Source organism: Chiloscyllium plagiosum, unplaced genomic scaffold, assembly GCF_037043375.1.
Source record: "Chiloscyllium plagiosum isolate Xiang-an unplaced genomic scaffold, Cpla_swu_hap1 HiC_scaffold_5, whole genome shotgun sequence".
In the NCBI taxonomy this organism is placed as follows: domain Eukaryota; kingdom Metazoa; phylum Chordata; class Chondrichthyes; order Orectolobiformes; family Hemiscylliidae; genus Chiloscyllium; species Chiloscyllium plagiosum.
Window position 1 is genome coordinate 69714445 of NW_028270143.1, and position 25444 is coordinate 69739888.

The 25444-nt window shown below is 38.3% G+C and overlaps 1 protein-coding gene across 19 annotated transcripts in view; it reads right to left on the minus strand.

The window, feature by feature from the left end:
- The window catches only part of tbc1d5 (TBC1 domain family, member 5), a 524363-nt gene that overhangs the window by 438457 nt on the left and 60462 nt on the right, over window positions 1-25444 (minus strand). For 2 of the 19 annotated variants that reach the window (XM_087987286.1, XM_043690192.2), the window contains one exon: window positions 11618-11685. The exons of the other annotated variants lie outside the window; for them this stretch is intronic. The gene's annotated coding sequence lies outside the window, so the exon portion shown is untranslated. Of the gene's footprint in view, window positions 1-11617; window positions 11686-25444 lie in introns of those variants that run through there. 19 annotated transcript variants of the gene reach the window in all.

A 25444-nucleotide genomic window follows, 5' to 3' on the forward strand; every position in this document is an offset into this window, starting at 1 on the left:
TAATCAATGATCAATCAATACTATATTTCAACATTTGCCTTATAACCCTTGATGTCACTAATACTGAGAATATCTAACCATCTCTGACTTGAAAATACTCATTGGCTGAGCTTTCACAACCCTCTGGGGCAAAGATTTTCCGAGATTCAGTCCCTTCTGAGTGAAGAAATTGCTCCTCATCTCAGTACTAAATGGCTTGCCCCTTATTCTGAGACTGTCCTCTAATTCCATATCCATAGTCAGGGGAATCATTCCAAGTTTAAAGATTTTATTTATGTTCTATATTTATTTATACACATATTTTGGTATTCGTGTCACCTCAGCTGTGCAAAACCCAAAAAAGAGAACACCAGCATAGAGATTAAGATTAGAGTGGTGCTGGAAAAGCAGATTAGGCAGCATCCGAGGAGCAGGAAAATCGACGTTTCGGGCAAAAGCCCTTCATCCTGAAACGTCAATTTTCCTGCTCCACTCTTATCTTGACTCTAATCTCCAGCATCTGCAGTACCCACTTCTACCTAGCACAGAGGTTAAGGTGACTACATCATCTAAGAAACGAATTAGTGGGAATGAAGAGAAGAAAAGGAAGAGCTGTTCAAATAAAATTACATGGTCTATGATAGGGTACAGTTTGACAGATCAAATGACTATTCTTAAGTTTGAAATTCCCAACCATTATGCAATACATTACAAGTGATTGAAGTGCTTAAATTGTTGTCTAACATACCTATAATTGACAATGGACTACCAGAAAATATCAATTCCTCACCATACATTCATATGAAACATAAAAAGATTACCAACTTTAAAACCAGACTGCTTTACTACATACATCATCCAATTCTCAACACTGTATTCACTGTTTCATGAAATACCATTTCTGAAACCCCCATTTACAATGTACTGAGGGTCACCAATGACCAGAAACTGAACTGGACAACTATATACTGTGGCTGACAGAGCATGTCAGAAGATGGAAGTTCTAAAGCAATAAACTTGCCTCCCAATTAAATCACAGTATCTTGGAACACCTAGAAAAAAGTCTCTGCCACATTAAATCCAAAAACAACTTAAAATTTTGCACATTGGTTTGTCAAAAAATTGGCAAGTCACGAATGTGGTACAAACTGTACATATATTTTGTGCACATCTACACATACAATAACAATAAGAATAATTTGGTGATTTACAGAAAATTAAATGAGCAATAGGGCCTGTGTAACTCACTAACTATTAAACAAAGCAGGCTTCAAATAGAACTTGCAGACTTTGAATAAATCCATAAATAAAACATTCTAGATTATTTATTTTCTTAAAACTAAAAAGCCAAAAAACCAGTCAAATCTAATTTAAAGAAATTCTCATTGTTGTTCTTTGGAGTGGCACATGACGTTTTTTTTCCCCCCAACTTCACTGATGACGTTTTGGCAATCTTTGGCAGAGCTGAATATTATGGAATTGTCCTGGCTCCTGAGAACAATTCCAATCATTGCAACCTTGCTCTGAATGTGGACAAAAGAGCTGAAATCCATAAGCTGGGTGAGAACGATTGCCCTTAACATCAAGGGAGCATTTGATCAAGCTAGACATTTAAGAGTCCTATTTAAATGAAGTCAATGAGAATCAGCAGTTTTCCCTGGCTGCTGTTATAAGTAGCATAAAGGAAGAATATTGCAATTATTGGAAGCCAATCATTTCAGCTCCAAGACACTGCTGTAGAAGTTCTTTCCAGCAAGTTAACAAGTATAACCGTCTTGGCTGGATTTTCCACAAATTTTATAAATAACCCATGACATTTTGTGAACAAGCAAATCCCACTATTTGACAACAAAAGTACATAAAATATCAAGCAGGGCAGCATACCTATTTCCTTGCTTTGTGAAGGCTCTTGTTCTCCTTTCACCATCAACGTATTTCATTTAGAGCAAACATGATCCTCAAGTGTATTGTTCAGGTACACAGCCAAATGTTGAACTATGGTTGTTAAAACTGGATTTATTGCTTCCCAGGCATCTTTTGATTTCATCAGTTGTGTAGGATCTGAACACATCTCACTGTTCTCTGCTTTACATAGGCTATCAAATGTCTAGTTCACATATTTATCAATCCATAATTCACTTCATCTTCACCCACTCCAAAGGGGAGGCAATGGCCTTCTGGTATTATCACTAGACTGTTAATCTAGAGACCCAGGAAATGTTCTGGGGACCCGGCTTCGAATTTTGCCATGGCAAATGGTGGAATCTGAATTCAATTTTAAAAATCTAGAATTAAGAGTCTAAATGATGATCATGAATTAATTTCCAATTCTCAGAAAAAAAGTTCTGGTTCATTAATATCATTTAGGGATATCTTTACCTGGTCTGGTTTACATGTCACTCCAAACCCACAGCAATGTGGTTGACTCTCAGTTGCCATCTGAGCAATTGGAGACGGGGAATAAATGCTAGCGACGCCCTCACCCCATGAATAAACTTTTTAAAAAGCTACAACTGTTTCCATAGACATACTCAAAAATTCCTGCAAGGAACTTTGATCTCCAGCACAGTTAGTTAATCTAGACTTTTGCTTGGACATATGTACTGGAAATATTTTCAAAATTTTTCACTCCACAGTTTAGCAGCTGGGCATTATCAAAGTTCATACATATTGTCAATGTGACTTAATGGATGCTCATTTTTTTTGCTGCAGTCTGATGTTGAATTGCTGAAATTTGTAATTTTGACATTTTATAGATTAAGAAATCTTGGTCTTCTGCTGCAACATTAGATTTTTAATTTCATAAAGTAGTTATGTGGATCAGCTGTTGTTCTGAATCTTTACTGGACTTGGGAAGTAATTTGGCCCAGTTAAGCATGTAAACATGCATTGCATAACTGTTGGTAATTATAACATTTCAGCAATTGTCAATTGAGATACTGAATGCTCAAGATCAATCCTGCAGTTGGTCCCTGTTTTCATGATGCATTTTGTCTTAGGCATCTTCTTCAGACCAGATTCCTCTTTCTTTCATTATTGCATCAGTTTTTCAGTATCAGTGAATTCTTTCATCACAGCACAATTATTTCACAAGTTCTAAATATTATGGTTCCAGCTTAAAAGGTCATTTTTTGTTAAAAATTGCCATGCCAATAAGATGGCCATAAGATGTAGGAACTCAATTAGGCCATTCAGCCCATTAAGTCTGTTCTGCCATTCAATCATAACTGATATGTTTCTCAACCTTATTCTCTTGCCTTGTCCCCATAACCCCTTACTAATCAAGAACTATTTCTATCTTAAATATGCTCAATGACTTGGCCTCCACAGCCTTCTCCAACAAGGAGTTCCACAGATTCACCACCTCATGGCTGAAGAAATTCCTACTCATTTTATTTCTAAGGACCCATTCACTGAGGCTGTGGCTTCTGATCCTAATCTGTCCTACCAGTGGAAACACCCTCTCCATGTCTACTCTAGCCAAGCATCTTTGTGAGATTCCCTCATCTTTCTCAACCCCATCAAGTACAGATTCAGAGTTCTCAACCATTCCTCATATGTCAAGTCCTTTAAACCCAGGACCATTCTAATGACTTGCCTTATGTGGGTGTGTAAACTCCTACAACATTTTTGCATCAAGTACACACGAACTGTTTCATTTCACGCATTAATTATAGTGTAAAATAAGTAAAACATGCATGCCAGGACTGGCAATTGAGGCTGACTACTTATACAAGTACAGGATTTCAAAGAATGGAGTCAATCTATATGCCAAAGAGCGCAAAACATGATTTTTAGCATCAATAAACTGGAGTTGTTTTTAGATGCGAGGCTGACTAATGCACTGTAATCCATTACTTGTTAAAACTAAGTGCTGTAGACACAGAATTCAGCATCTACAAACATCACTTCCTCTCTTTTCCTTTTATGTCTGCACTTGCTAAACATTTAATACCCATGGATGTTCAGCTTCCAGCCTTGGTTGTGAGGTGACCATATCTCCGTAATCACAATCACATCGTATTCATTTATTAGTATTTATGCAGTTACTTCATCTACCTTATTGCAAATGCTCTACCCATTCTAATGTAGCATTTTTAGATTTGTCTATCCGACAATTTTACCCCTTTCTTGTGCTATGGCCCAATTCTCAGCTAACCTTTATTTCTTCTGCCTTCCACTTTTGCTTTCTACCTTTCTCTCTCTCATTTTTACCTTTGTTTCCCTCACTTTTATCTCCCTATTCAGGTTCCCATTTCATTCAAGTTTAAAGTCTCCCCCACAATGCTAGCAACTGTTTCTGCGAGGATACTGGTCCAGGTCTTGCTGGAATGCATCTCATCCTATCTTCCAAAAATCCAGTTTCAATGTCTACAGAATCTGAATTCATAGAATCACAGAATATTTAAGAAACTAGGTTCTGGTGATTCACTCGTGATAGTGAAGTGTTTTCTCACAACACTTGGATCAGCAACCTGACTACACCTCTATCTCACAGTTCTGCTTTGCTGTCAGTGCTCTGGGGCTTTTCCATATCCATGCTTAGCTGGAGCCTAAGACAAGATTTACCAAAGAAAAGTAGTTTACTGAGGAGCCCTATGTGTCCATGCTGAATTTTCCCTATTAGATTCTCCCCTTGAAATCTGAAGTACGAATCAAAGGATCTCTTCATATTTAGCCGTTTGTTCAATCCTTTGATCTCTTAAAATATCATTGGTCTTTCATACAGTTGGCAGCTGCCCCACACTCATTTGAACTTCAAAGTACTGCAGATCTTGCAGATCTCAAGTAAAAACAGTAGAAATTTTCCAACCAGGTCTAAGCTTGTTCTATTCGTTTTGGGTACTTGTTACTTCCTTGCCTTTTTTGGAGTACTAATAATTAAAAAGACAAATATAATTCCTTAGAAATAAAGCAGAAAAGAATAGTTTTTTTCTACCTGGTACGCCCTCCAAGGATTCTAATTAATGCAATATAAATTTGACACAGTAATTTTGCATTTTTAGTTTGATCACCATTTTTTGAGGTACAGTTGCACAAGATAAAGGAAATCAATAGAACTCAGTTATATCTTTGGCAGAAACATGCAGCTATTTTCAGCTATACATCACAAGCTTCAACACGTGGCACTTCTAAACTAAGGCTTTTGTTTGGTGTAAAAACAAAAAACCTAGAAGATTGAGTCTAATATTTCTATATGCACAATAGAGAGAACTTTTATCTTTAAAAATGCACACATAGAAAAAAGCAATTACAGAAGTGACAAATTAGATCTGAGATCTTTGACAAATGTAATTAATTGACAGTACCAATACCAATGAAGTAGGCACAATTCAATAAGTCATTGCCTACAACTATTTTAGCACAATGCACGGGATAGCACCTGGGTTTAAAGCAGGAGTCTCAGATTGTAACTGAATATAAATTTGATGTAATTCACAAAGCCAGCAAGTGTATAATACCCCATCTTTTTCCCCCAAACATAAACAAGCGTGATCTTTAGCAATCAGCGAATGTTGGCAAGCTTATCTTCATGTTGTAGTCAGCTATGCAAAATGCATACATCAAGAATTTTGCTCATCTGGACATTTCATAGTATAAAACAGCATAAGGTTTAGCGCAAAACAAATGTACACACATTGCCAAAGCATTAGTCCTCGATCAGCTCTTCAGAATTGAGGTTATCTTTTGTAATATCCCACAGGAACAAGAAGAGATTCATAGTTTATCGTAAAACTGTAAACAACCAGCCATATTGCCCCATTTGATTAAGATCCCGTTGTAATCTGAGGTAACCTTCTTCACTGTCCACGACACCTCCAATTTTGGAGTCATCTGCAAACTTATTAACTATACCTCTTAAGCTCATATCCAAATCATTTATATAAATGACGAAAAGTAGTGGACCCAGCACCGATCCTAAAGAGTCATCCTTTCACTCTGCGACTGTGCCCTTGGGTTTTATTCTCCCCTACTAGTAGAAACATCATCTTCATATCCACTCCATCCAGGCCTCTCAGGGTTCTGCAAGTTCAATCAGATCTCTCCTTACTCTTCTCAAGTCCCTTGAGTACAGACCTGCTCCTCATATGTCAACTCCTTCATCCCCAGGATCATTCTTGTGAACCTCTCAAATTTCCCTCAAGGGCAGCATATCCTTCCTTAGATAGGGGGCCCAAAACTGTTCTTATTATTTCAAAAGTAGTCTGACTAGTGCCTTATACACCTTCAGCAGTACATCCTGCATTTTGAATTCTGGCCCTCTCAAGATCAATGCTAACATTGTATTGCTTTCCTAAATGCCAAAAGAATCTGCATGTTATCCTCAACACGATCCCGAACAGGGACTCCCAAATTCCTTTGTGTTTCAGACTTCCAAAGCCCTAGTCCTATGCAAACACTCCAGTACTACTATTTCCCCCTTTCCATTACTTCACCATTACAGCATGGGGTGGCAGGGTAGCTCAGTGGTTAGCACCAGGGACCTGGGTTTGATGCCAGCCTAGGGCAACTGTCTGTGTGGAGTTTGCACATTCTCCCTGTGTCTGCGTGAGTTTCCTCAGGGTGCTCTGGTTTCCTCACACAATCAAAAGGTGTGCCGGTTAGGTGAACTGGCTATGCTAAATTGCCCATAGTGTTCAGGGATGCATAGGTTAAGTGCATTAGTCAGGGGTAAATGTAGAGTAATAAGATAGGGGAATGGGCTGGATGGGTTACTCTTCAGAGGTTTTGGCCGAAGGGCCTATTTCCCCACTGTAGGGATTCTATGATTATTGAAAGTGCAAACACTCGCTTCGGCACAAATCTACAACTTAAATCCCTCTGCTGCTCCACCTCGGTCTTTTCCTTAATGACCTTTCTTAAAATCGATCATTTTAAATCACATTTCTGGCCACTCGTACATCTACGTTTTCTTTCGTTCTGCATCCACTTATCTCTGATATTGCTTTAGTGAAATGCATAAGGATAGTTTTCCACATTAAAGACATAATTGGTGATTTTCTAACCGTACATTTATTTTTCCTGTTTCTATTAAAGTACATCTATTCAGCATTTAAATCTTGCAAAAACTGCCTAACAGTACCTTGAATTTATGTAGCACCTTAATAATGTTTTCTAAGGCACTTTACAGATTCATCAGCAGCACCAAGATAGAGTGTAATTCTGAAAAGAAACCAAACATACCAAAGAATTTGGTTTAAGGAAGATTTTACCGGACCAATGGAACTACATAGGTTTGAGTACAGAATTCTTGAGCACAGGATCGAGGTGACAGAATGTAAAATTGCCAATGGTTGGCTAAAGGAAGGGTATGTGTAAAAGGCAGAGGAAGATAAATCTGGAATATCGTAGGGCTGATGGAAAAAAGGGAAGGGATGGGTCTCTGAGGAAACTTGAAAACAAAGATGCAAGTTTTAAAATTGAGGCAACGCTGAACCGCAAGACAATGCAGGTCAGGTGGCACTTGGAAGTTAGAACACAGACAGTAAGTTTTGTAAAATTACATAATTATGAAGAATGCAACATGAGGAGAACATTGCAACTGTCATGTCTATAAATAGCAAAGGAACGGATAAGGATTTCAACATCAGATGAGGTGAGGCAAGAATGAGGATGGATAATGTTAGGGAGGTGCAAGTGAGTGATTTTTGTGAATGAGGACAAATTGATTCAGCTCAATGACAAATAGAATGTCAACACTGCAAATGGGCGAGTCCAGCAGAAAAACTGAGGGAAAGGATAGGTGGTAAAGCAATGTAGCTGATAGTTGACCATGTACAAATCCAGCAGCTGCATTTCCAGAGGCTGTCATGGAGGTCCAGCATGTAGATAAAAATTAGGAGGACCCAGAACAGTTCTTTAGAATGCTGAGGTAGTTGCAAGGAAATGGGAAGAGAAACTATTTCACATGGTTCTCTTGCTACAAGAGAAGTGAAAAAGATTGCAACCAGGTGAATGCAGTCCCTTGTGGACAGGTGGAGAAACACTCGAAAGAATGCTGCAGTTGACCATATTAAAGGTTACACACATACCCAGAAGGATGAGTAACAGGTTTGTTGTAGTCACAAAAGAGTATTATTTGTCACTTAAATAAGCACTGATTCAATATTGCTGTAGGAAGTCTGAATCTGGTACAGATTTGGGAGCCATAACAGCTATTGGGATTGGGACAGTAGATTACAAAGACAGATGTGACAAGAATGGATTCGATATTATGAGAACTTTTTAGATTTTTTTTTGAAAATAAGACAGTATTTGCGGTCTATGCATCTATTTTATGTACAGCAATGTTGTCAGGTAATTGGATTCAATTTTGTCTTACTATTCAAAAAGAAAACTATGTACTGCTGCAGACTTAATGCTTTTTTAAAATTACCAATGCAATTTTATTCTTGAGCTCTTGATACTGAAATTTCTGAATAATAACCAGCACACTTTTAATAAACAAAAATGAAATTATGGTCCTTGGATAGCTGCATTCTGTTTAAATTTTGAATAATGTCATTTATATTTTTCCTAGCAGATGCTGAGAGACTTTACAAGGACACCAGGTTCAATCAGAACCCTGATTAAAGTTCCATCTGGAGCTTAATGGATTCACAGATCTGTTACAATTACCAAAGTCACCAGTGTCAATCTTCACAACTGTATAAGAGCCTTCAGTTCCCATGTCTACAACAAAACATTTTTAATCAAACAGCCTCAATCCATTTACAATAAGTGGAAGAAAACCTGCATATTTGCCAGGATAGAACTAAACACGATGCAAAGCAACTGAAAATGGTGTCCCAGCACGTAACTGGTCATGAAATAATTATGACATTACTCCCAACAGGAAACTATCCCCACTAAATTTTGTCTTCATGTTTAGAAGATCTTTTGTGACATTTGCACAATATTTTGATACTCAAATAAAAGCATACATTCAATGCAGTTTCACCCTTTAGAATTGCAGCATCATACCTGTTAAACATGCTTTAGGTCAGAACCACTTAAGTATGCACATATTTATTTTTCAATTTTCAGAGAGCTATATTCATCGACAATTTTTTTCTAAGTCAGTTCCTTAGAACCTACGTTCAGAGAATTGGCAAATCTGTTCTTCTCATGACAGAGGCTAAAAGAACTTGTTCTATTTTAAAATCTCCCTCATCCATCTACCATAATATCATGATCTAGTCTGATAAAGACTATTTCTATGCTTTCAAGCAGCTTCTCCCAATATTGTCATCCACTTTGCAATTTGTTTATTCCAGTTCAAAAAGGGTCTGAATTGGAACTCCATCAACAAATCAAAGGTTAGAAAGAAATAAGAGCTATCCAACATCATGAATTTGCTTCAGGAGCTAATTCTTTTCCATGAGTTATACAGGGCAATATTTCTTCAAATTACTGCATTCTATTTTTATATAACCAGTTTCAAACAAACAATGGTTAAGTAGCCCTCAACTATTTACAGACAAACATATGAAACTTTTGTTCAAAACTTACATCTAGTAACTAGAACTGTATTAGCTACATTCTCAAACTGCTTACCAAAACGACTGGCACAAACTTATGAATAATTTAAGAGTGCAGGTAGCTTTTTAAAATATTGTGTATTCCAGGCTGAAAGAGATGACTATGAAAAGAAAAACAGACAGAAGTACTGTCAGTACTGTTGAATTTCCCTAACATTGCATCCCACTGTTAAAATTATTGAATTCAAGTTACACTGCTGCCCCACTGTCAGTGCTGTCGAATTCAAGTTACACTGCAGCTCTGTCAGTGCTGTTGAATTTTCCTTGCAGTGCAGCCCCATTGTCAGTGTTGTAGATTTCAAGTTACTCTGTAGCTGCACGGACAGACCTGACAGTCAAGAATTATCTAATTATTTGCGATTGCTACATATTAAATATAGGAGATGGGATGTTGTGTTGAGGTTGCACAGGATGTTGGTGAGGCCTCTTCTAGAGTATTGTGTCCGATTCTGGATCCCCCTCTGATAGGGAGGATATTATTAAGTGGAGAGGGTTCAGAAGATATTTACCAGAATGTTACTGGGAATGGAGTGTTTGAGGTATAAAGAGAGGCTGAATAGGCTGGGACATTTTTTTCACTGGAACATAGGGAGTTGAGAGGTCACCGTATAGAGGTTGTTAAAATCATGAGGGGTATAGATAATATGAATGGCAGGTGTCTTTTCCCTATGGTGGGGCATTTCAAGACTAGGGGGTATCTTTTTAAAGGCGAGAGGAGGAAGATTTAAAAAAGGACATGAGGGGGTTTTTTTTTACACAAAGAGTGGTTTGTGTGGGAATGAATCTCCAGAGGAACTGGTGGATATGACTACAGTTACAACATTTAAAAGACATTTAGATAAATACATGAATAGGAAAAGTTTAGGGGAATATGGACCCAGCACAAGCAAGTTGGACTAGTTTAGTTTTGGATTATGGTCGAGATGGACAGGTTGGACCAAAGGGTCTGTTTCTGTGCTGTATGACTGTAAACATGCATGGTTTATATTTGTCATATGCCTCAGTCAATTTCAACAGAAGAATTACATCACATTTTATTGCAGGATTGTTCATTTTGAAGGTAGCTGAAAAGATTAATATCATTTGGACTAAAATCCTGTTATTGTTACTTCTTGCTTATCCCTAACTTTATCTGGCAAATTCAAAGCAGCGTTAACAGGATGCACGGTAGTAGCACGACAGCACGCCAGTGGTGCAGTTAAGAAGCACTAGAGTTGAGTATATATCGTAATCTTAAATCAAATTCCTATCCCAATTCTTTTTCATCATTATTTAATCCTTAGCAAATGCCTATCAAGCAGCAACAGTTACAAGCACTGTCCATTTACAAATATGTGAACTGGCTATAACCAAGATGCCAAGCTCAAGGAAGACTTTCTCCTTTCACATGAAAATTTACCAAATGTTATACATAATCACACTTTTGGCACAACTTAAACAGTTACATAAAATTGAAGAATTATTTGCAGTTAAATGACGAGAAGCTTTAACAAATGCACCAACTACAATCTAGGTCATTTTTTCAGAAACTATAAATATAAAATCATAAACAGACATAAGATACTGAAAGTTGAAAACATTTGTTGCATGCAACATCATGTGGTTTTAGTGAATAATTAATTTTATAAAGAATTCTCACTCTAAAAAGCCAAAATCCAGAAATAAAGTATGTATAGTAGAGATTGAGTGAAGAGTAGCCAGTTTTTTTTTAGAAAGCATCCAAACTCAAAGACCCCACCACAGCAGTGGGATTGGGCTACTTTGATAGAAACTTCATTTCATTCTGCTCTATTTTTTCTGCAACTTGTAAGTTTCAGATTCTGCAATGAAACATTTTCAAATCAGTTTATTGCACATTATAAAAAACTACATCTTAGGACGAAACATACTAAATTCCCAATCGCTTTTAAATACTCTTCAACATCTTATTCACACAAAGATGTTGAACAACATTATTTTGTATATTTTGATGAATTACGTAAACTCTATCATACCATCAACATAAAAAAGAAAAAATGCAGCAATAATGCAAGTGGCACAATAAAGTTTACTAAGTCCCATAGAACCCCCAGAAGGTTTTCAAGCAAAGACAACCAAATTATTGAAATTTTACTTACCATTCAACTTACTTCAAAGAGCAATGCTACTTTAAGTGGAAATTGTACTAACGTGTCTCCATGGTTTGCTAAATCAAATTAAATATGAAAAACCTGATCAGCTAAAAAGCTCTGCTTTAAATAAATAATATCACTACAACATAATTTTCTAATTACTGCATATGCATAAAGCATTAAATCAGCTTTTTTAATTCAGTAGAAAACACAGCAGGAGACTTGGGAGGATTCTGTTTTACTAATAAGACAAATTTATCACTTTCATTGTAATTCTTAAACGATAACATTCACTTTTAAACATCAGCAAATACATAACTAGTTAAGTTTCACCTCAGTTTCAATCTCAGAATTTCAATCTCTCAGAATTTCCTTCCATTTTATATATCATGTATCATTATACATTATTGGTTTATGTCAATCATAAGTCGAGTGTGTGGTATTGGAAAAGCAGAGCAGGTCAGGCAGCATCCGAGAAGCAAGAGAATCGACATTTCGAGCATAAGCCCTTCATCAGGAATTATGCCCGAAATGTCGATTCTCCTGCTCCTCGGATACTACCTGACTTGTTGCACTTTGCCAGCACCACTCTGACCTCTACCATCTGCAGTCCTCGCTTTCTCCTATGTCAATCACAAGGCAAATATGGGAGAGACAGTGGGTGGTGTGATAGTCATGCCACTGAACTAGTAATCCAGAGGCCGAGGGTGTCTGGGTCATACATTCAAATCCCATCATAGGAAGTCGAATTCAATTAATAAATTTGAATATAAAACTAATCTCTAATGATGGCCATGACAACTATCACTGATTATTGTAATGATTTGGAGATGCCAATATTGGACTAGGGTGTACAAAGTTAAAAACTGGTGTTCTGTGATTTTTAACTTTGAATGTTGTAAAGATTAGATTAGATTCCTTACAGTATGGAAACAGGCCATTCAACCCAACAAGTCCACATCAATCCTCTGCAGAGCAACCCACCAGGACCCACTCCCCTACCCTATTTTTACCCCTGACTCATGCACCTAACACGATGGGCAATTTAGCATGACCAATTCACCTGATCTGCAGGTTTTTCGATTGTGGGAGGAAACCGGAGCACCCAGAGGAACCTCACGCAGACATGGGGAGAATGTGCAAATTCCACACAGATAGTTGCCCAAGGCAGGAGTCGAACTGGATCCCTGGCGCTCTGAGGTAGCAGTGCTAACCACTAAGCCACCACGCCGTCCCAAAATTCCATCCAGTTCATTATTGTCATAGAATCATCGAGATGTACAGCACGGAAACAGACCCTTCGATCCAACTCGTCCATGCCAATATCCCAATCCAATCTAGTCCCACCTGCCAGCACCCAACCCATATCCCTCCAAACCCTTCCTATTCATATACCCACCCAGATGCCTTTTAAATGTTGCAATTGTACCAGTCTCCACCACGTCCTCTGGCATTTTGGATTGCCATTTTGCACACAAAAATGTGCAGGTCAGGTGAATTGGCCATGCTAAATTGCCCGTAGTGTTAGGTACATTAGTCAGAGGAAAATGGGTCTGGGTGGGTTACTCTTCAGAGGTTCGGTGTGGATTGGTTGGGCCGAAGGACCTGTTTCCACACTGTAGGGAATCTAATCTAATCTACTCAGAACTTCCAATCAACAACAGTTAATTTTTCCTTTCGCCCTGAACTTACCATCATGTAGTGTGACAAAGGTAGGCTCCTAGAAAACAGTCAAACTTTATTGACACCAGAATAATCATACTTATGGTTATATCAACAAACAGTTATAGAACTTACTAGAACAATTTTTTTTCCCCCACAGGCACTTTTTTCCTATACTTTTAAAACGACAGGCCATTTAAATAAGCTCACATTTCTACAGACTTTAATCACCCTTCAAAAGTATTTATTAATTCTCTTTTCGAATAAAAGTGCAACTTCCACACTGTAGTTACTTTTAAATTGATTCAGTTCAAAGACAGTACTGAATGAGAGACTCAGTTCAGGTTTCCCACAATTGAAAATCAAACCATGTCTCTATTCCCCTACACACCATCCCTTTTGCTTCTACTCCACTAGAGCAAGCTGAAATAGGATCTGTTGGAAATGAGGCTACATGTTTTTGAACATCTGACCACAATGGTTCTGAAATTTTACTGTAATAATTCAACAATTCAAAAACCTTTCCTTTTAAAAAAAGCCTTTATATAATCAATGTAACGGTTTAAACAACATAGAAAATCAGGTGAAGAAAATTAAGAAACACATTTTCTGACGAGACTGAAAACTTTAAGAGTCCTTTATAACTTGTTTTCTGCTCTCAAAACAGAATTCATTATATCGCTTAAGTGATAAAATAGTGTCTCCTCTTCTGAGCTAAAGTTATTTTAGCCTGGTGCTACGTCCATTCAAGCTCAGCATTACCATTCTGCAGCTTCTGTTTTTCTTCCAATCATAGTGTGTGCCTGTCTTTCACTAGTTTTTCAGCTTCCTGTTATGCCTGTTCTGCTTGGCTTCTAGCATTTCATATTTCCTCTTAAATGTTCCAGCATTTCTCGTAGCTTGTTATTTGGCTCTAGTAAACCATTCTATGACTGTGATACAGTGGCAACCTGCATCTGCAGTTCACTAATTTGCTATCTGAATTCAATTGCATCTTTTTTTCCTTTTACAAGTTCTTTTATTTGAAATATGGGCTGTTAAAGTTTTGACTAAAGGTAGGAAGGTCTCCTTTATAACCTGTACACTTTGCAGCTTCTCAACCAAATGCCCCTTGCCAGCATGCCAACTTGTATCCTGTTCAAGGTCAAAAATCAGAGAATAAAGAGAATTAAGATAATTTGCTGAGAAACTTTAGGGTATTATGGGTTTGCAGAAATTATTTTAGCTGCCTAAACCTTTGCTCTTTTGCTGTCAAGTTTTTTTCATGTCTTTCAGTAATGGCCTCAAGAATTTCAATATTTGACTGCAACACCATAATTTAGCTTTGCACATTATCACTCACAATAATAGAATGTAAGCAATCTCATTTTTTCTGATCAGACATTGTCCTCTCAGGAATGTTGCAGTATTCCAATGCAGTCCAATGCAAATTCCAGGGATAGCACCTTATTTTCCATTTAGGCACTTTACAGCCTTGTGAAATTAACATTGTTGATTGAAGTTGTGAAACTTGGTTCTCCATTTTGATATTTTCCCCTCCCCATTACCTGTACACGGATTTCATGTTTTTGCTTTTATTTAGAGCTGAGCTATATTCCGCTAACACTACCCCTCTTGATCTATGTTTTGTCTCTTCTCTACAACCATTACTACTCCCTTTGACTGTCATATTATGAAACCTTTGCGTTCAAATCTTCCTCACCATTTTCCCTGATAATTCACTTGTTCCCCTTTGTCACAACAGAAATCTTTTCATATTCTCATCTCTTTTCAGTTAAATTAGTAATACTGAATTCAAAACATTAAATTATGATTGTCTCTTCAGATGCAGTCAGACTATTGAATTTTTCCAATATATTGTTGGTGTCTGATTGGAGGGTGTTTCCCAATATGCATAATATCCACTTCTTCAGTCAGATCGCTGTCATCCTATGGTTATCAAAGATCAGTAGCAGCCTTTTACAACTGCACAACCAGATGACAGCAGGACTATCTGTTTCTGTGATGTACTGTAATGTTTTTTGTTTGGTTGTGTTATCTTTTGATTCGGATTGTATCTGGTCAAATCTCAATTTCAACATATTTCATCTGCTTAACATTTTTGGTTACAGAGAATTATTTTTTAGGTACATATTTTCTTTAGAATTTTCAAGAATGATCTGCTGGGTGGGTTGGTCTCTATGGGATATTATGGTACGCTCTGGTATCAAGTTCCAGTTTCAGAGTTGTGGCTATGGTGTTATTTTTCATATTGTCTCTGATCGAAATAGTTGTTCAAATTACTCTTTTTCTGGGATGTCAGATTTTGCATGTCATGCAGTCAGATAAATCATATGTAACCTCAAGTTTATGATCATCTTCCAGAATACAATTATTCTACAAGAACAGAAGACATTGGAGCAGCAATAGACCACTTGGCCCAATGAACCTGCTTTATTATTTAAAATGATCATAGCCAATCATGAGGTTCTACTTGCCTTTCCTGACTGCTCTGCACATCCCTCTATTCCCTGAAAAACCAAAAATCTGTTTACTGTAGCCTTAAATGGATTCAAAAGTGCTACATCCACAATCTCCGGATGAGAGGCATCCATAGAATCCCTATAGTGCAGAAAGATGCCATCTGGCCCATCAAGTCTGTACTGACCATCCAAAGCACATCCCACAGGGAAGGGAGAACCAGTAGAGGTATTGTATTTGGATTTTCAGAAGGCTTTTGATAAAGTGCCATATAGCAGGGTAGTAGGCAAAATTAAAGCATGTGGGATTAGGGGTAATATATTGGTACAGATTGAGAATTGGTTGACAGCCAGGAACAGTGTGGGAAAAATGTGTATTTTTCCAGATGGAAGGCAGGGGCTGATGGTGTTCCACAAGGACCATTGCTTGGGCCTGAGCTGGCCACCATTGATAAATGACCTGCATGAGGGAACCAAATGCAACTTTATCAAGTTTGCTAATTAGCACAAAATTGGGCAGGATTGCAAGTTGTGAGGGGGATGCAAGAAGACTTCAAGATGATTTAGACAAGTCAAATGATTGGGTAAATACTTGGCAGAAGCAGTACAATATGGATACATGTCAAGTTATACACTTGAGTGTGAAACCAAAAATGCAGAGTATTCGTTAAATGCTGACACATTGGGAAGTGCAGATATATAGAGGGATCTGGGTGTCCCTGTACACCAGTCAAGGCAAGTGGACAGGCAGGTCAGCAAGAAATTCAGAAGGTGATTAGGATATTGGCCTTCACTACAAGACGATTTGAGCTCAGAAACTGGGGTGTCCAACTGCAGTTACACAGTGCCTTGGTGAGACTACAACTTAAGTATTGTGTGGAGTTTCGGGCCTCCTTACTGAAGAAAGGTGTCGTATCTGGGGTGCAGCAGAGGATCACCAGACTGACAGCAGGGATTGCAGGACTGTCTTGTGAGGAAGTATTGGTTCAACTAGGCCTTTATTCACTAGAATTTGAGAGATAATTTGATTGAAATGCATAAAACTCTAATGGGACTGAACAGACTAGATGTTAGGTAAGGTGTTTCCCCAGTTGGGGAATCTATTACCAGGGGACACAATCTCAGGATATGGGGTGGATCATTTAGGAGGAAAGAAATCTCCCTCAAAGGGTAGTGAACCTGTGGAATTCTCTACCACAGAGGGCTGTGGAGGCCAACTCACAATGTATTCAAGAAAGACTATTTTACAGGGAATTGACAGGCATAGGAGAAAACAGGAATATAGTGTTGAGATAGAAGATCAACAATGATCATACTGGAGCAGGTTCAAAGGGCCAAATGGACTAGTTTCTACACTTACACTTGTTAGATTAATTTTCAATGCTGTTAAGAAATTGTTAACAGATTCACCTGGTTCCTCCCTCAAAATACATGGTGGTGCTTTGACCTTGGCTGAAGGTGTATACTGAATTTTTTTCAAAATGTTGAATGTCACTTCATCCTTATTCACCTTAGTTATCCCAACAAATCTAAACTTTTATCTCCTGCGCAGGAAAGTCTGTGGTTGAGCTTTGCATCTTCTTTGACCTTTTTAGAAAAATAAATGAATGCAAATCTATACTTTTATTACAACTTCTCAAATTATGTTTCCACACCATTATCTGCCTAATTTATCCCAAGTGAAAAATGAATTCATTGCTAATTCATATCATTTTTGTGCGATTCACTCAGTTTTGTCTCTCTGTGGCATTAATTCAAACTCCATATATAGTCAACATTAATTCCATTTGAAAATTAGACTTTCACTCAAAGACATGTGCTACCACCAATGTTATGTCTTGTAGCTCCCAGACTTTTCAAATGCTGGTGTTTCTCAGTTCACACTATTATATTTTCTTAACATGTACAGAGCACCCTACCGGGGGGGGGGGGGGGGGGGTTGCAATGTTGAATTAAATTTTAAATAATGAAGTCAGGGAGGTGGTTGAAGAATCAGACAGCGATCATAACTCTGTTACATTAAAGATTGTTATTGACAAAAAAACTAAAGATGGGTCTGAAATCAAAGTTCTTAACTAGGGGAAGGCTGATTTAAATAAAATCAGGTGTGATTTGGCCCTAGTGGGCCAAATGCAGTAAACCATAGATATCAAGGGACTTACAAGAGAAAAGGGAGGCTTATGGCAAATTCTGAAGGCTCAAACTAGAAGCCCTAGAGGAGAACAACATGTGCAAGGGGAAATATACAAAGGAAATCAGGAGAGCAAAAATGGGGTGTGGAAAAATAATGGCAGGCAAAACAAAGGAAATTCCTAAGTTATAATTACATTAAGGATAAAAGTATAACTAGGGAAACAGTAGGGCACATTAAGGTCCACGTTGGTAATTGCGTGCGCAGCCACAGGCAAGGTTCTAAGTGAATGCTTTGTGTCTATATTCACTAGAGAGAAGGGCAGAGTAGGTATACAAATCAGGGAAAAGGTATGAGACACTTCAAGAATATTGGCTTTGACGGGGGAAGACTCCCAGTGGTCTGGTAAGCTTAACAGTCGATAAATATCCAGGGCCAGATGAAATGCATTGTAGTCAGTTTGGTGCGGCAAGGAAGGAGAAAGTGAGGTCTGCAGATGCTGGAGATCAGAGCCGGAGATGTGTTGCTGGAAAAGCGCAGCAGGTCAGGCAGCATCCAGGGAACAGGAGAATCGACGTTTCGGGCATAAGCCCTTCTTCAGGCGGCAAGGAAGGATATAGCAGGGCACTGGCAATAATTTTGAAATCCTCCGGGCCACAGGAGAGATGCTACAGGACTGAAGAACAGCCATTGTAATATCATTATTCAAGAAGGGGGCAAAGGATGAAACAGGAAACTAAAGACTAGCCAGTCTAACCTCAGTGGTGGGGAAATTACATGGAAGCAATCTGAGGGACAGAGTTAATCTGCACTTGGAGAGGAAAGAAGAGTCAGCATGGCTTTGTTATGGAGCGATCATGTTTGAGCAGCCTGATTGAATTTTTCAAAGACATAAGAGGTGTATAGATGAGGACAATGCAGTCGACGTTGGTGGCTTCAGCAAGGCTATTGATAAGGTCTGACATAGGAAACCGACAGCAAAGATGGGATCCAAGCAAGTATGGAAATTTGGATACAGAGTTTGCTGAGTGACAGAAAGCAGAGGGTAATGCTCAAGGGATGGTTCTGTGATCAGCTGTTTGTAATATATACAGTTGGTTCTGAAAAAACACGATAGCTCCTTTCTCATGCAATCTCACGTTATAAGAAAATCGTGCATTTGTCACAACATTTAAACTAACGGGACCAGAATCATGTTATAGTCAATACAAGTTAGAAAAGTTTGCATTTTACAAGTAACAATCTAAATTCTTCAATCGCATTAAAGCCAATTTGCATAGAAGAAATGCGTGTTACAGCAGAACCGACTGTATACAGGTCGTCCTGGTATAATGCAAATTATCTATTACACAATTGACGAATTGTGGACGCTATTTGGATAACTCAAACTTTCTGCTTAATGAGTATAGCGATTTTCTATAGCAATCTTCTACATCTCAATTTTCTTTGGCAATTTTCCAAAGCACGATTTTCTACAGCGTGAGGTTACGAAGGAACACAATTGTCATGTTATAGAAGCATAACCTGTAAACAATGTAGAGTTGAATGTAGGAGGACTGATCAATAAGTTCATAGATGATATGAAAATTGATGGGGTGGAAAATAGTGAAAAACATACTTTTAGATTTCAGAAGGATATTGCTATGTTGGTCAGATGATCTGATCATTGGCGAAAGATATGCAATCTGGATAAGTGTGAGGTGATGCACTCAGTGGAACATACAAAGGGAATACATAATAAACTGTTGGACCCTGTGAAGCACAGAGGAGCACAGGGGCCTTGGTGTGCATGTTCACTGGTCCTGGAAAGTAGCAGGTTAAATAGATAAAGTGGTTGAAAGGAGATATGGGATACTCACCTTTATTAGCTGAGGCACAGAGTTTGACAGCAGAGAGGTTATGCTGAAACTGTATAAAACATTGGTTTGGCCACAGCTAGCATACTGCTTGCAGTTCTGGAATCCACATTATAGGAGGGATGCAATGACACTGGATAGGATGAAGAGGAGATCTACCAGGATGTTGCATGGTCTGGAGAGTTTTAGTAGAGATTAAATAGACAATGGAGCAATTGAGGCGGAGGGGGAAACATGTCTGAAATGTATAAAATTATGAGACTCAGACAGGACAGACAGGAAGTAATTTTTTCCTTTGGAGGAAAGCTCTCTGACTGGGATAGATCTGAGGGAAGAAGCAAGTTGTTTAGAGAGGATGTCAGGATTTTCTTTCACCCAGCAGAGGAGTAGAAGCAGAAGCCCTCAGAACATTTAAGCAGCATTTAGATGTACATTTGCAATGCCAAAACATACAAGGCTATATGTGAAGTTCAAAAATGAGATTAGAATAGTTAGGTAATTGCTTTTCACTGATGCAAACTTTAGGGGTGAAAGGCCTTTTTCATCTGTAGACCTCTATGACTCTTAGACAAGGATTAGAAACAAATGGAGTTAGATGTCCATGTATCAAAGTTAAAACATTAAATTCTGAACAGAGATCCTTTAGCAGACTGATAATTTTATAACTTTTCCCAGACCTATACCTTGCTGCTCATCTCTCTTTTGATCAACAATAGGAATTCATCAGTGAGCAACACATCACAAGCATAATGTTCAGCATCAAATTATTTTGTTAAACTGTTGGCTTTACTGCCACAGTAATTCCAGATTAAAGGAACTCCCCATGCATCTCTCAGCCCCGTTGTAGTACTGTTAAATTCAATTGCCTTTAACAAAATTTTGCCAAGCCCGAAAGGTCATTCCCTCATGCTGGAAAAAACTCAGGATTATTTCAGTTATAAAAGTTCTAAGGAATCAAATATCCATTATTTACATTTTAGAGAATAATAGGTCTGGAATTTCATGCACAAAGCTCTAAGAAAAAAATCCAGACTAATAGAATTAGACTTATCTAGTTACTTTAAATCAACAATCTTCATGTTACATTTTTGTTGTATAAAGATCATCAGTTATACACAAGTACTGAAGCTGGATATCCTCTGACTGATCTTACCAAGACTCAAGTTTTCTATTTGTGATACAAAATCATGCAATGGTGTGCAACTAATATGGTCATCCTTACTTTTTTCTGTCATCGTCTTATCACAGCTAGCTATAGCTCAAACTATCCATAATATATGCCTTTCAATCCACTGCTGCCAGAGTGGAGGCTGGATTTTACAGAGCACAATGATATTTGTAAGGACAGGAGCATGCTTTTTCGTCAGGCCCAAAGAACCGTCAAGAAAGAACCCATCACCACCACCCTTGCCTGAACATTACTCTGTGCAACAAAAGCAGACAGGCTTCTTGCCCTATTTTCCCACTACAGTGCATAATAAGCTAGCAAAAGCTGGAATGGGCCTAAAGGCAGGCCGATCAGTTGATGTTCCCCTTTTCTGCTGACAGCATGCATCCATATCTACTGCACATGTGTAAACCTTCAGAGCTATACAAGCATAGACTTCTGATACCACGCATGCAGAATGAAAAAGATAAGTGTGCTTTGGAATTAGATCTCTCATTGAAATATGTCTTGATACTGAAAAGTTTGGGAACCACTGCATTAAGTGTGGCTATTTTGCAAATCTGTATTTTCAATTATTTCAAACAGTAACAGAAGATAAGGGAAATTTACATTTAACTTTAAAACAAACATAACTAGTTGGAAGTTTGTGTGAAGATTTGTAGCTCGGGTGCTCGTTGTTGTGGTTCTGTTCGCCGAGCTGGAAGTTTTTGTTGCAAACGTTTCGTCCCCTGGCTAGGCGACATCATCAGTGCTTGGGAGCCTCCTGCGAAGCGCTTCTTTGATGTTTCCTCTGGTGTTTATAGTGGTCTGTCCCTGCCGCTTCCGGTTGTCAGTCTCAGCTGTCCGCTGTAGTGGTTGGTATATTGGGTCCAGGTCGATGTGTTTGTTGATGGAGTTTGTGGATGAATGCCATGCCTCCAGGAATTCCCTGGCTGTTCTCTGTCTGGCTTGCCCTATGATAATAGTGTTGTCCCAGTCAAATTCATGTTGCTTGTTGTCTGCGTGTGTGGCTACTAAGGATAGCTAGTCGTGTCGTTTCGTGGCTAGTTGATGTTCATGTATGCGGATTGTTAGCTGTCTTCCTGTTTGTCCTATATAGTGTTTTGTGCAGTCCTTGCATGGTATTTTGTACACTACAACTACACTACAACACTACTATCATAGGGCAAGCCAGACAGAGAACAGCCAGGGAATTCCTGGAGGCATGGCATTCATCCACAAACTCCATCAACAAACACATTGACCTGGACCCAATATACCAACCACTACAGCGGACAGCTGAGACTGACAACCGGAAGCGGCAGGGACAGACCACTATAAACACCGGAGGAAACATCAAAGAAGCACTTCGCAGGAGGCTCCCAAGCATTGATGATGTCACCTAGCCAGGGGACGAAACGTTTGCAACAAAAACCTCCAGCTCGGCGAACAGAACCACAACATAACTAGTTGGAATCAAATGTGGAATAAATGTAGCTGGGTGCCAGGGTTTCAAATAGTTATAAAAAAGTGAATACAAACTATACGTTTAAATTCAGCTTTCAGATGATAAACACCAGTCCGGGTTTATGATAACATATCAGTCTAGATGCAATCTATTCCAATAGACTTCAGGGATAGCACAGCAATAATAAAAATAAATAAATAATAAATGCAGCCAACACATAATTGACTTAATAAGTCAATCCCCCCTCAATATATACAAACAAGCTTTGAGAATTAATGAATTCAACATTTGTATTGTTGCATAAATGTATTGGGCGTTACCAGAACTGGACCAACAGTAAATTAGTAAATTCAATCTTGACAAATATATCTAATGCAGCTTTAGGTGCAGGACGTTTTGAACAAATTAAACAAAATAAATAACAATGAATCAAACCTCAGTGACAACTCAACAACTTAAAATTGTTCTTTCTTTCTGTCACAAACATGCTGCATCCACATTACAAAACATGATTTCTTTGGGTAGGAGATTCAACATTTAAAAAGATTAATCATGGTACCTTGGCATCAGATCAACAGGATTTAAAATTATAACTCCAGCAAATTATCTTTAAATTACATTCTCATTCATAACTTTATTGCCTCCAATTCAATATTGAGTACACTCCTGACTGGTCTTCTAAATTCCATCTGCCATAAAGTTGAGGTCATCCAAAATCTTGCTGCTACTGACTTACTCTGGAAGCAGACTCATGAGAGTGTGGCCAAATTCCACCACAACTCCATGCGCAAGGGTACTGTCAACACCACCATTGTAGCTCTATCAAACTATGATGAGACAGAATACAAGAAAGACATTGAATGCTTAGTGGCATGGTGTAAAGACAACAATCTCTTCATCAATGCGAGTGAAATGAAGGAGCTGTTCACTGACTTCAAAAAACTAAGTAGAAGGCATGCCCCAATGCATCAATGGCAGAGAGATGGAGTTGAGAGTGTGTGTCAAGTGCCTGGGAGTGATATTGACCAGTCTGTGCTGGGCAAAAGTGAGGACTGCAGATGCTAGAAATCAGAGTCTAGATTAGAGTGGTGCTGGAAAAGCACAGCAGGTCAGGCAGCACTCTGATGAAGGGCTTTTGCCCGAAATGTCGATTTTCCTGCTCCTCGGATGCTGCCTGACCTGCTGTGCTTTTCCAGCACCACTCTAATCGAGACACCAGTCTGTCCTGGTACATCCAAAATAATGCAATGGTCAAGAAAGCACGATAATGTCTCTACCTCCTCAGGAGGCTAAGATAATTTGGCATGTCCCTTAGAACTCTTACCAATCATCATAGATACATCAGAGGAAATATCCTATTTGGATGCATCACAGTTTGATATGGCAACTGGTCTTCCCAAGATCACAAGAAACTACAGAGAGTCGTGAACACACACCAGTCCATCAGCAAATCAGTCTTCCAACCATTGACTCTATCTATACTTCCTGTGCCTCAGGAAAGCAACCCTCCCACCATAGTTATACTCTCTTCCACCCTCTTCCAATGGGTAGAAGATATAAAAGTTTGAATACACATGCAAATAGATTCGAAAAAAGCTTCTTCCCCGCTGTTTGAATGGACCTCTCAAATGTTACTTGTGATCTCTCTTTCTCTCTGCACCTTCTATGGCTGTAACACTGTATTCTGCATTTAGCTCTGCTACTCTGATCCACTTTCTATTGTATGATCTGCCTGTATACCGTGCAAAACAACACTACTCACTGTATCTCAGTACATGTAACAATGAATCAATTTGCACACTGCTTACTTATCAGTAATCTATACTGCCTCCTTGTACAGCAGTGACAGAATTTAAAATTCTAGCCCTTAATTTCAAATCCCTATACCCATTGCTTTTAGCACCCAAAACCCTCAAATTATATACTCCCATTGAGTTTTGGCTAATTATTCCATTCACGCAGAGGGTGGTATGTGAATGGAGTAAGCTGCCAGAGGATGTGATGGAGGCTGGTACAATTGGAACATTTAAGAGGCATTTGGATGGGTATATGAATAGGAAGGGTTTGGAGGGATATGGGCCAGGTGCTGGCAGGTGGGACTAGATTGGGTTGGGATACCTGGTCGGCATGGACAGGTTGGACCGAAGGGTCTGTATCCATGTTGTACATCTCTATGACTCTATTGGTCACTGTACCTTCAATTGCCTTAGCCCTTAAGCTCCAGAATGCTCACAATCTGCACATTACTCAATTTCCTTAAGCTACTCCTTCAAACCTAGTGCTTTGCCTAAGCTTTTGGCCATCTGATCTAATACATTTTTATGCGGCTTGGTATAGTAATTTATTTTATAATGCACTTATGAAGTGTGAGGAGATAATTCATTATATTAACAGCACTGTTGTTTTACAGGTAGACAGCAACAAATCACAACTTAGTAAAGAACATTTTATTTAACAAGCAGTTAACTTGAGTTAAAATCATCAAAAACAAAAAAGGCAACCTGATTTTTCAGCACGTGAAGTAAAGGTTAAGAAATTAAGAACTACAATTTTTAAAAGATGAATTTGAAATCAAAATGGCATATTTCTATATCATATGGATTTTGAATGCAAGAATAAGTAACTAACCAGGTAGAGCTAAAGAGAACATCAGCTATTTAAAAGCTTTTTACGAACAATTCAGATGCAAAACTCAATCTTTCATCTATCCCATTCATCTGTCTCTCTGTTATTCATTTACACTTTGAATTTAAAAATAGCATTTTTCAGGGAAACAGGAAAAAAGTTCCAAAAGGACTACATTAATACAAGTGCTGATTCTAAAAGCCCATGCATTTGAAGATAAAACTTTGAGATCACAGATGAAACTGTTATAACAAATACTTGGACATATTTGATAAATGTCCTATATTTTATAATTTAAACTTCCATTCTAAAAATGTAGACCTTAAACACATAGGAATAAAGCTATATTGCGTGCAGAGCTTTATTTGCTTACTTCTACTTCTAGCCAGAGAAAAAAAATGCATAAACCAAACAAAACTTCACTATTTCCAGAGGAAATCAGTCAAACTTCTTTTCCTCTTCAGTGAAAGTGAACACGTTCCAAA